Here is a 12,271-nt window from a genome sequence, read left to right as displayed (position 1 = left end):
GCGGTTCGTAACCGTTGCAAATAATTTTGAAAAATTGGCGAGTTTAACATGGTGGCGGTTCGAAACCACCCCGCTAATAAAATTTCAGAAAAAATCTGCAGCACCAAATAGTGGCAGTTCATGACCGTCGCAGAAGCAGGAAGAAATCACCTTTTGCCATAATGCGGTAGTTCGGAACTGCCGCAAATTCTATCGATGCAAAATATGTGAATTGCAGTGGTTATACCAGCTTGGGAACCACCGCAACATTCAATCCCAGCACCCTTAAGGAAGGCATTCTTCAACCGTTGGCAGTCTATTTAGCGGCAGTTTCAAACCGTCGCAAATCTTAAAAAAACTGCCGCTAGTATCCGTTCCCTTTGTAGTATTAATCTTGCTCAGAATTCTAATTCAAGATTTGCTGGAAGAAGAGGACCCGTGATGGTAGAAATTCTTGGCAAATAAGTAATAGACAAAGTTGCCAAGTTTGTGGAAGGCTTGGTCATTCTGCCCTCCAATGCTTCTATTGTTTTTATCATTCCTATCAAGGTAATAATTCTTCAAATCAATCTATTTCTTCCTCATCTTTATAAATGGACAACCACATCCACCCTCATCATGTTTCCACCAACCTTAATCATTCATGGATGCACCTTCTAGTTCCTCAGATTAATCTTGGTATCCAAACTTAGGAGTCATACATCACTTAACTCATGATTCTTCAAGCATTATTGCTCCATCTAATTACACTGGCCCTGATTAATTGTATGTTGCTAATGGTTCAGAGATCCCTATTTTAAACATGGTCATTCATTCTTACATAATTTTTCCACTAACAATAGTTTTATTCTAAAAAATCTCTTACATGTGCCTGCTATTGCAAATAATTTACTAAGTCTTTCAAAATTTTACCTTGAAAATAATGTGTTTTCTGAATTTCATATATTTTATTGTCTTGTAAAATCTTAGTTGATAGAAGAAGTACTACTTAAAGGATCCCTAAAACATGGTATTTACTCATTTGATGATATTTCTATCAGTAAAGAACCTTGTAATTCAACATAATTCAATGCTTTTCTTGCTACTTATACTACTAGTCTTAAATTCTGGCATAGGCATTTAGGCCATTTTTCTCCTATCATTGTTCAAAACGTAAAAAAATAATATAATATTCCTTGTTCCAATAATATCGAATCCGATTGTTTTACTTGTGAACCTTGCTTTTTAGAAAAAATGTATACTCTTCCATTTTTTTATTCTAAAATCATCTATCATACACCTTTATAAAATTGGTATACATTGATCTTTGGGGACCTGCTTCTGTTTGCTCTAGAAATGGCATGTAAGTTTTGTAGATGCCTTTATCCGATACACATGCTTATATTTACTAACATTTAAATCTCAAGTCTTTGGCATTTTTGGCCAATATAAGTCTCTAATAGAAAAGAAAACTGGTTGTCAACTTAAAGTAATACAAATTGACAATGCCAAAGAATTCTTATCATATACATTTCAAGATTTTTTCATTTCTCATGAAATTGAACATAGATTCTCTTGTCCACATACACACCAACAACAAAGTCTCGTAGAGAAAAAATACAAGCACATCATTGAGATGGGTCTATCTCTTAGCTATTACCAAACTTTCCATGTTTTTCTAGGATGATGATTTTTTAACTTCAATCTTTTTAATAAATTGACTATCATCCAAAATATTGAATATAAAATTTTCTTATGAATTGTTATATAATTCTCCTCCAGATTACTCTTTACTTGAGGTTTTTGGTTGCTCTTGCTTCACTCATTTGAGACATTTAAACAAATCAAAGTTAAATTTTAAATTTGAAAGGTGTTTATTTCTGGGTTATGCACCTCATTCAAAAGGTTTCAAAAGCTTGAATGCTGCTGATAAGGTTTTTAAAGCTAGAAATATTATTTTTGATGAAAAGATTTTTCCATACCATTCTATGTTTTCTATAATTCTGCTAGTAGTACTGATTTTGACTCTTCTGCATTTAAGTCCAATTTACAAAATTTACAACAAATTTCCTTATTTATTCCTTCCAATCTGTCTTCCTCTTCTACTTCTACTAACGACTATGTTTCACCCTCACTTACTCAAGATCCAACTACTGCTATTCAACCTCTTTTACCCCTGTCCTCTCCTTCTTCATCCAATTCTGATTCATACTCTACTAATAACACTAAATCTATTCAAACCTCACGTATTACAAAAATTTCATCTATTCTTATCTCAGGTATTGAGATGCATCTACCCAGAATTTCCCCTTTTGATTTTTCACACTCCTTACTAAAAAATCAACATCCTATGATTACTAGATCCAAATCTGGAATCACAACACCAAGAATTCTTATCATTATTGTTAAACCTCTAGAACTCATTCACAATACACCTAAAAGTCTTAATCAAACTCTCAATTCTTAGCATTGGTCACAAGCTATGTATGAAAAATTTAATGCTCTCACGATGCAATAAACAAAACTTGGCATTTAATATCTCCACCCCCTAATTCCACTATGATAGGATGCAAATAGATTTATGCTACTAAAAGAGAGTTTGACAATCCAATCAAGAAATATAAAGCTAGAATAGTGGCCAAGGATTGTCATCAGATTGAAGGAGTAGATTATTCATAAATTTACTATCTAGTTATATGCCCTACAACCATTCCAATTGTCCTATCTCTTGTTTTATCTCAAGGTTGGTTATTAAGACAATTTGACTTTGATAACGCCTTCTTGAATGGTGAACTCATTGAAGATGTCTATATGCAACAACCACCAAGTTTCATTTCTTCTAACTCTACTTTAGTTTTCAAATGAGACAAAGCCATCTGTGGCCTTAAACAAGCACCACGTGCTTAGTTCAATAAGTTGATCTCTACCTTATAACAATTTGGTTTTTCATCTACAAAAGTTGATCCCTCATTATTTGTAAAAAGAAATTCTTATTCTACAATTTATATTTTAGCATATATTGATGGCATAGTCATCACAGGTAACAACACTGCACAGGTTGAAGCTCTTATTACTCAACTAAATTCTCTTTTCTCTCTTAAATATCTTGGCATATTTCATTATTTTTTAGGCCTTGAATTTAATTTTCTTTCTTCTGGTGATTTGCACAACTCACAGACTAAGTATATAAATGATCTACTAAATCGTGATGCTATACATAATTCTAAATTTGTGTCTACACCAATGTTGCATTCTATCAAACTTACTCTCCAAGGCTTAGATTACTTTGATGATCCAACCCTATATCGCTCTATTGTTGGAGTCTTACAATACGCCACTCTCACTCACCCAGAGATAGCCTTTTCTGTCAATAGAGTAAGCTAATTCATGGATCAACCTCAGCTTCAATGCTGGATAGTAGTGAAGAGAATACTTTGCTATCTTTCAGGTATAACACCCCTTAGCATTCAATTTTCAAAGAGTTACCGTTTTATATTGTTAGCTTTTCCAAAAACATACTAGGCCAATGACACTCATGATAGAAGGTCTACAAGTGGATATCATATTGGGAAGTAATACTTATCTTCTGGAGCAGCCACAAACAAAACACACTGAGTCAATCTTCTACAGAAGCAGAGTATAGATGTCTTGCTAAAATAGTTGCTGATATCCTATGAATTCAAAAAATTCTCAAGGAATTTCATGTCTTTTCCTCAATTGGTTCTACAATGTTTTATGACAATTTGGACACTATTCTCTTGTCAGAAAATCCAATTATGCATAGTCGCTCGAAACATTTTGAGGTAGACTTGCATTTCTTCCAAGAAAAAATGACCAAGAAGGAACTTCATGTTGTGCACATCCTAACTCAGTCCCATGTAGCTGACATTCTTACAAAACCTCTAAGGACCCCTGAATTTAAGAAATCTGGAGACAAACTTTGGGTCCTTCCTCGCAGTACCTTCAATTTGCGTAGGGAGGGGGTGTTGACAATACAACAAGAATGAAAATGGAAAATAGTTAGTTACAAGTTAGTTATATATATTTCGCACATATTCATCCTCTATTCTGTACCTTTCTTGGAATGCAAGGTTTTGAGTTTCTCTCCATTCTCAAACCTCAGATCTTATTCTACTCTTTCAACTAAGTTCACATACAAAGATAGTTGATTCTGTTAGCAACTACTTTGAATTTGTCAAAATTTTGGTAACCCACTAATCTTGATTATAGTAAATTATTTAAATTGTGTTCTCTATACTAGGCACGCAAAGAACACGCCAAGCACCCTGTCACATTTTTTAGAGAAGAGGGCAAGCAGCTCAGTGCCACATGTGTTGTCTTCTTCCTCATTGTCCACGAGTTCATTGAACGCTTCTGCTATGTGAACACTTTTACTCCCACATGCAACCAGCAAGAATCACTATAAGAAACATCGTTAAAATCAATGGCCAAATCGACAGCTACTGTAACAACCTAGTTTTCGGGTACACAAGATTTTTCTGAAGATACAGAGTTTTCCGGAAGATCGGTGAAGGGAAAATCTTTGAAATATCATCAAGCACCTCAATCTATATCATCGTTATGTCATCAATAAGTAAGAACCTCTTTTGAGATAAGTTTGACAACACAGTCGCGGAGAACCTAGGTTTTGAACCGTATCGGTTAGGAACTTTTGATTCCGGTTTCCGTAAATAGTCTCAATTTGATGAACCGGACTCGATTCATGAGATAAGGAAGATAATAGTATAATATTATCATTATATTAGTATTAGAAGATGCTTGAATGATATTATAAGGTTACCTGGTCTATTTTAGTTAAAAACAGGAAATCGGTTTAACCGGGTTCATAATTTACTGGTGCAGCTTAGCACCAGCACTCTTTGATGACTTTAGCAACACTAATGCCTCATCATATACCTTCTATTCTCATGTTAATCATGTTACTAATGTCATTTATACTAGTAGCTTAGATATTAATCTCTAGAAGTGTTGTTAAGTATATGTTCTAATACATCTAGTTTTAGTAATTATACACCTGAGATATTTTAATATTATTTTAATCCACCTCCAAGCCAACCAATCACAACTCACCTTACACCCCCCAAGACACTCCAAGTCTGGTCATTTGCTCCCTTTGGCCGAAATTGAAAAGAGAGAAAAGAGAGAAAACTTCATTAACACTTGATCTTTAAAGCTTGATTTCTTCTGAACTAAAACTCAAATCAAAATTCCAATCCGACCAAAATGATCCTCTCTTCTTTCTCTACATAACCATATGACTTATCAAGGCTGAAATCAAGGTGAGTTGGCTGCACCATCTCCCTTTTGCTTTGATTTCAAGGAAACCTGCTTAAACATGTGTTTTCTTGAAGTTCTTCCTTAGGAATCATGCTTAGCTTGACTTTTGGGCCAAGAAATGTTAATTTCCAGCAATTTTAAGGTGAGAAATCTCTTCCTAACATGCTGAATGAGATTCGGTCAGTTGAGGGTTTGTGGATTTAAAGTTATTCTTGATGTGATTTAGGAGAAAAATAGCTTAAAGACCACCTAGACACATAATTGAATTTGAGGCATCAAATCAAGGTAGGGTTTGGTAAAATTAATCTTGATTAATTGTGTTTAAGATGTTTGATTATGATATGGTTTGGTTATGCTTGAAATTGATTGCTTATAAGAGTGGTTCTTATTAAAATTTTGGTAAAAATTTCATGAAATTTAATGATATTCAAGCTATGAATTTTGTTCTTGAGGGCTGCTGGAATTTCGAACCCTAACCCTCAAATTGGGGTTGAAATTGAGTTGAAATCAAGTGGGAAATATGGGGTTTTAGTGGCTGCTAATTTATTATGAATTATAGTAAAAATCAGTTACTAGAAAGATTGAAAAACGAGTGAAAATAAAGAAAGAATCTGAAAAATTTACGAAGAACACGAAGAATACTTTGAGTGTGGTGAAGAACAGGGTTTTGATTCATAAAAGGGCAAGGAAGTAAATTTTTTGGTGTTTGGGGGGTTATTTTGTAATTTCCAAAAGTTAGGGTGGTTAAAGTAGAAATATTAAAAGTTACGGGTGGTAAAAAGTGAATTTTAAAGGTTAAAAGGTAAAAAGGGGTAATTTTCGAAAATATATTAATAAAATAATAAATAATAATATTTAATTAAAAATAATATTTTAATAAAAATAATAAAATAATGTGGAAAAGACAGCTTTTCGTAAAAGTTTTAGAAAGACAACTTTAAGCGTAGAATCTCATAATTACCTTCATAAAACACTTAGGGAGTGGTAATAACATATTAGTGAGGCAAAGATAAAGGAAAGATAAAAAGTTAAAGAAGAGATGAAAATCGAAGGAAAATCTGTGAAGTTTTAATGGCAGAAACAAACAGAGATTAGTGAACGAACTAGGAGCAACATAGTTAGTATTTGAGTTGCGTCTAGGGCTAAGTATAATATGAAAAGTTAAATTGTTTCAATATAGACTTAATGAACCTATATTTGGGACAGGCTAACTATTCATACCGAAATTTACATAAGTTATAAATACATACGTCAAACCGAGAAACGAGAGCAGAGTAAAGAGACAAAGAGAGACGAGCAGTAAAAGCCACAAACTGATAATGTTAAATACGGGAAGCACCCACGAACTGAATGATCATTGGTCTCGGGAAAACCTACAAACTGTTAACTATTTTATATGCGGGAAAAACCCACGAATTGATAATCGTTGATTACAGGAATAACCCACGAACTGAGGATCTCTGTTTTGTTGTATGTTGATCTCGGGGAAACCCATGAACTGAGGATCTCTGTTTTGTTTGTGTGTTGATTTCGGGGACGCCCACGAACTGAGGATCACTGTTTCCCCTTGTGCATATATTATGGGGTCGAGCTTTGCGCTGACTACCGATAGTCACGAAGGAGTGGTATTCTTAACCATCGACACGTATGCACGAAGGATGCAATAGGAAACCATATCTAAGACTGGTTCTTAGGTAATGTCGGGCTGCAGGGTATAAACCGACACGTGAGCTCATGGCCTGCATAGGACAGACATGCATCATACTTGGTTGTGCATTTCCTCTGTTATGATTGTTGAATGAATGTATCCTTTGTTTATTTTCTATTCTCTGTGTCTGTGTTTTATTTTCTTGTATTCTTTTGTTGTGTTTTGCTTTCTATTTTCTCTATTTTCTCTATTTATCTGTTTCTTCTATTTACTGCTTCTCTGTATTCTACTATTTGTCTGCTAAACAACACCGAATTAATGAACGTAACTAATAACCCCGGTCCTACTAAGAACTCCCCAGTTCTTACCCCTTCTCTCCCCCTTCCCCCTTCAGATGGAAGCATGAGTATGCTTCCGTAGTTCGCTGACGACTGTTTGCGAAAAGGATTCCGCTCTAGGTATTCTTCTGAGTCTAGGGTGAATCTCGTTCTCTGTTTATATGAATATACTGTGAGACCAGCCAACCTCTGCACCCCATTTGTATGCGAACTTTAATCTAAATCCGGTGTACGAGACTCCTGTTATGTGGCTACTTGATGAGGTACCAGAGAGACGTCATATGGCAATGTATGATCGTGCAGAGGAGTAGTAGATTATGTTCCACCTTTTGATGACGTTCCACCTAACTTGAGTTTTGAAGACTTAGAGCGTACTTTCCTTTGCATTAGTAGTTTAGAGGGACTAGGTGAGTATAGAGTCTAGGCTAGCCTGGGTGCCAGTTTAGGGACTTATTGAACAGGTCAGGGCCTGAGATGTTGTATGTATATATATGTATATAGATATTATTAGCTATATCTAGGGGTGTTCTAACTAAAAGTCTATACTCTAATAAAGGCTAGATCACTGAATGTTGTCAACTGCTTGAGATGTATTTATGTATGGTTGTTTATAACTGTTTTATCAGTTATTATTTGTGAATTGTTTATGAATGATTCTGTTTATTAATCCAAACATTTTCAAAAGTACCTCGCAAGATAACTCGCAAGATAACTACGCTTTTAACAACGAAACAGGCTCATATAATGAATAATAGATAATAATTAGGAAGACAAGTTGGTAACGCTCAGTTTCTAGTATGATCATGACGTACCAGAAATTGGATCATTATAGCTAGGCCGTCGATAATATTAAAAATCAACGGCAAAATGGATGGCGGAGGTGGTTGCTATTAAACTTATCGATTTTTCAAAATTCTAATTAAATCGACGGCTAGGCAAGCCGTCGATAATAATTTAATAAAATTGACAATATTTTCGTCTATAATATGAGTTTAAGAATTTTTCCTTCTTACTAAAATCAACAACGTTGCCGTCGATTTAATTGTTTAGATACCGACAAATTCTTTGTCTATATTTTGTTTTATTTGTCTATTTTAAATTTAAAAAGCGATAACGCTGCTGTCGATTTTAATAGCTGTATTTTTAATTATTTTTTCTATTTGAAAAATAGTAAACAATTAATGCAAATAAACCTTTAAATATAAAAATAAAATTTATACAGAATATTAGATAACAAGACAAATAAACTTTTAAATATAAAAATAAAATTTATACTAAATATTAGATAATGAGTTTACAAACTTACCAAAATAATAAATAATCCTCTAACATAAAGACTCAAGACAAGATAAATAACTAAACTTAGACTTATATTCATTTAAATTGCAATCCACTAATAATACAAAATATTCAACGCTTTTCAATCCACTAAACTTGACAAGTGAAAATTATGACTCCCTTTCTGTCTTGAACCTACAAAGTTCTTGAGCTTCTCAATGTTTGATCTAGAAAATTTGAACAAACCCCTTACAAAATACTATTCTTACAAAAAAGTCACATGACATGAGAAATCTTAGTAACAATAGCCATTTTCTCTTATATCAGTGTCCTTATCATTGAACTGTATTTCACTTCAGAACCAAAAAATAAGAAAGAAGAGAGAGATGGATTAATAGAAATAGTAAATGTCATGTTAATACCAATAGCAAAGAAAAGAAAAACCACCATACCAAACTTATAGAAGAAATATAAACTACTCAGGATCTAGCATGAGCCATTTAAATAAAGGTAAATATCAATAGGATAAAATACTATTATCATGTTTATCGAGAATCAAGTTATGAAGAGTCACCTCACTTGTTTTTCTATAATGCACAAGAATAGTATGCTCATATCCCTGCCATGAAACAATAGAATATCAGTTATTCTGAACAACTGTTACAATAACATATGCACAAACACATCTCAAAGAGCAGTTACACAAATCATTATAATTGAAGATTGTGAAAATCAATATAGGGATCAAAAGGCAAAGAAGTATTCCATAAATGAAAAGTTGCAAAGTACCTTCCTATAGAACCATCATTGAAAAGAATGCTATACTCAGAACATTCTCCATGGTTGAAATTTCACCCAACAGATTATTCTTGTTAATTCTGTGAATAGAGCATATACTATACGTGCATGGTGTACCCTACCAGCAAAGCAATCATATATTACAAGTCATATTATTTCAACTTATGTGAACCCTAACTCATTAAGTTTCATATTATTAATAAAAAGAAGTACAAAAATTCTAATATGATAAAAAGATACCATACAATTAAACACATTTCTTGGATTAGAGAGTTGCAGGGCAGATACGTGTTCTTAATGGACAAAACTTCCTCCATCTGCTTTCCCTTTACCCATTCAATAGATAACAAAAGAAAACCATAAATTAGAAACATATATGCCAAATGTCAATCTAGCAATAATGACAAGATTAGATGAAACATGATAAAATCAATCCACAAATAAAAAACTTATTCTTATCTATACACACATTCTACCAACCACTGGTAACAAGCATGCTCCACAAGATGTTTTCAACTTCGAGCTTCCTAAATCCCAATATCTGATAGCATTATTAGAATGTCTAATTTTTAAGACAAACTCAAACATGACTTGAAGTACCTTCCTATGGTATATGTTAAACATGACTTAAAGCACCTGATAGTAGTATATGTTAAATTAAATTGAATCTGACAATAGCTTTAACAGATAAAAGGCAGGAATTAAATTAAACTAAAAGATTAAGGAAGAGAACCATACACTCAATCTAATCTAATCTAATCTTAATAGTAATCACTACTACTCCTACTACTACTAAGTTACCTTAGGTACATGCACAAGATAGAAAAGTGCAGGTTGTCCACGAACTTCATCAAGGCTGATTTCACTGAGAACTTTCTCTTTATTGATATGCTTTGCCAATGGAAGCTGAACCAATATACATGATTGCATACATTTTGTCATTTTTTTACCTCAAACATGGGCTAAAAATAAAAGCTTGGAATGGTAACAAGTAACATAAATCTAATACTGTGAACATCAGGGCCTGACATTGAGCTGGTGAACTTGCTTAATCAAATTGGATTCGAAAACTTGTTAGGGAAGGTCAATGTCGAAGGACTTAATCCCTAATTCAGCACATGCCTTTCTCTTCATTCCCACATAACTCTATGAGTCCTTCTTGTTCCCTACTATCACCATCGCTAGCCTCGGAACTTGCAACAACACCATCACATTACATTATTCTAATTTCCAATTTTGATTAGGTTAGATTGGGATTGGGAATGAGATTGAGTACCTTGCTGTACTTTTGAGAGGGAGCGCGCTTCCTCCACGATCTCAGATCTGATAGTTTGCGCCACTGCCTTGCCGTCGATGACGGAGCGATAGTGGCGCGAGTGTAACGGAGCGACGATGGGCACGGGAGCAGCAGAGCGACGACGGGCGCGGGGCCAGCAGAGCGACGACCGGCGTTGCGGCAGCAGAGCGACGACGGCGCGGGGTAGTGGAGCAACGACGGCACAGTGACAGCGGAGAAAAGATGGCGCGGCGACAACGGATAGGGAAGGTTGGTGAAATGGTAGGTGTGAAACGGAAAAGGCACAAATTTGGGTTAGTTATTTTTTCAGGTAAAATGTAAGTGGGGAATTGAGTGAAACGAGGGACGCGGGAAGTAAAAGTGGGGTGATTTTTTGTTGATAAAAATCGACAGTAATTTTGTCGATTTTAGTCGAAAAAAATCAACATTCTAGTCGTCTATTTTATATAATAAATCTATACCATCCATTTAATTTCAAAAAGAGATCTCTATCGTTTAACATTATCGACGACAAAAATTGTCGATATTGTAATTATTTAAATAAACTACCTGTGTGTCGATTTTAAAACAAAAAATTTCAATCTACTATTCCGTCGATAATGTGACGATAAAAAAAAATGACGTTAGAAGGTTATCAAAATAATAGACGACGTGGTCGTCAATTTCAATATTTTATTTCTAATAATTTCTTTTTCATTTTATCGACGACAAGCCGTCGAAAAATGTCGATGAAAATTTTGGCCGTCGATTTTTAGTGTCGATAATTATATTATTTCTTGTAGTGAATCTAACTGAAAGAAGTAAAATTTTTATAAGTAAAATTGAAAGCTTGTGAAAAGGATTCAAACAAAAATTATGGAGAGATAAAAAAAATTGGTAACAAAAAGTGGCTATATAAAGACCGAAGACAAGGTTGGTTTGGAGTATGAGAATAGAAAAGTTTGTTTTATTTTGAAGGAGAATACCGAGAGACTTTTAGTTATTAATAATTGTTAGTCATGCATTTATATTAGTGTGTGAGAGACTATTTTATATTTTAATTAAAATTAAGGATAAAACGCGCATATAAGTTAAAGCCATATCAAAATTTTATAAATCAACCAAATTGAAAATCGATACATAAATCAACCAGAAGCATATTTTTATGTAGTTTGAAATTTTGAATTAGGAGAATTCGAATTAAATATTTACAGTAATTTGAATCACACTTATTCGAATTACACACACGCACACTAAGATACTAATTCGAATTGGGTAGTTTCGAACTACTCATGTTTTGGTGTCCATAGTAATTCGAAACAGGGTGTTTTGAATTACTCATATTTTGCCTATAAAAAGAGTTCGAACCAACCTTATTCGAATTACAGTATTACTATACATTAGCTATGACAAATTTTTACAACACTCTTAATATTTTTTAAGTCATTTTTTGAAATTATTTTGTAATGAATATACAATACTCTTCAACCCATTCTTGATAGCTCATGAATATTTTGAAAAGGTCTCATAATTAAATAGTTTGTTAGCTCATTTTTTCTTTTTAAACAGTTTTGTATGGAATAAAATAATTCTTTTAAATTTTTAAATTATTATTGATTATGTAGAGTATTTTATTTAAAATTTGAGTACATACATGAATATTTACATTTAAATTTA

The sequence above is a fragment of the Arachis ipaensis genome, chromosome B08, assembly GCF_000816755.2.
Source record: "Arachis ipaensis cultivar K30076 chromosome B08, Araip1.1, whole genome shotgun sequence".
NCBI lineage: Eukaryota > Viridiplantae > Streptophyta > Magnoliopsida > Fabales > Fabaceae > Arachis > Arachis ipaensis.
This window is presented reverse-complemented; position numbering follows the sequence as displayed.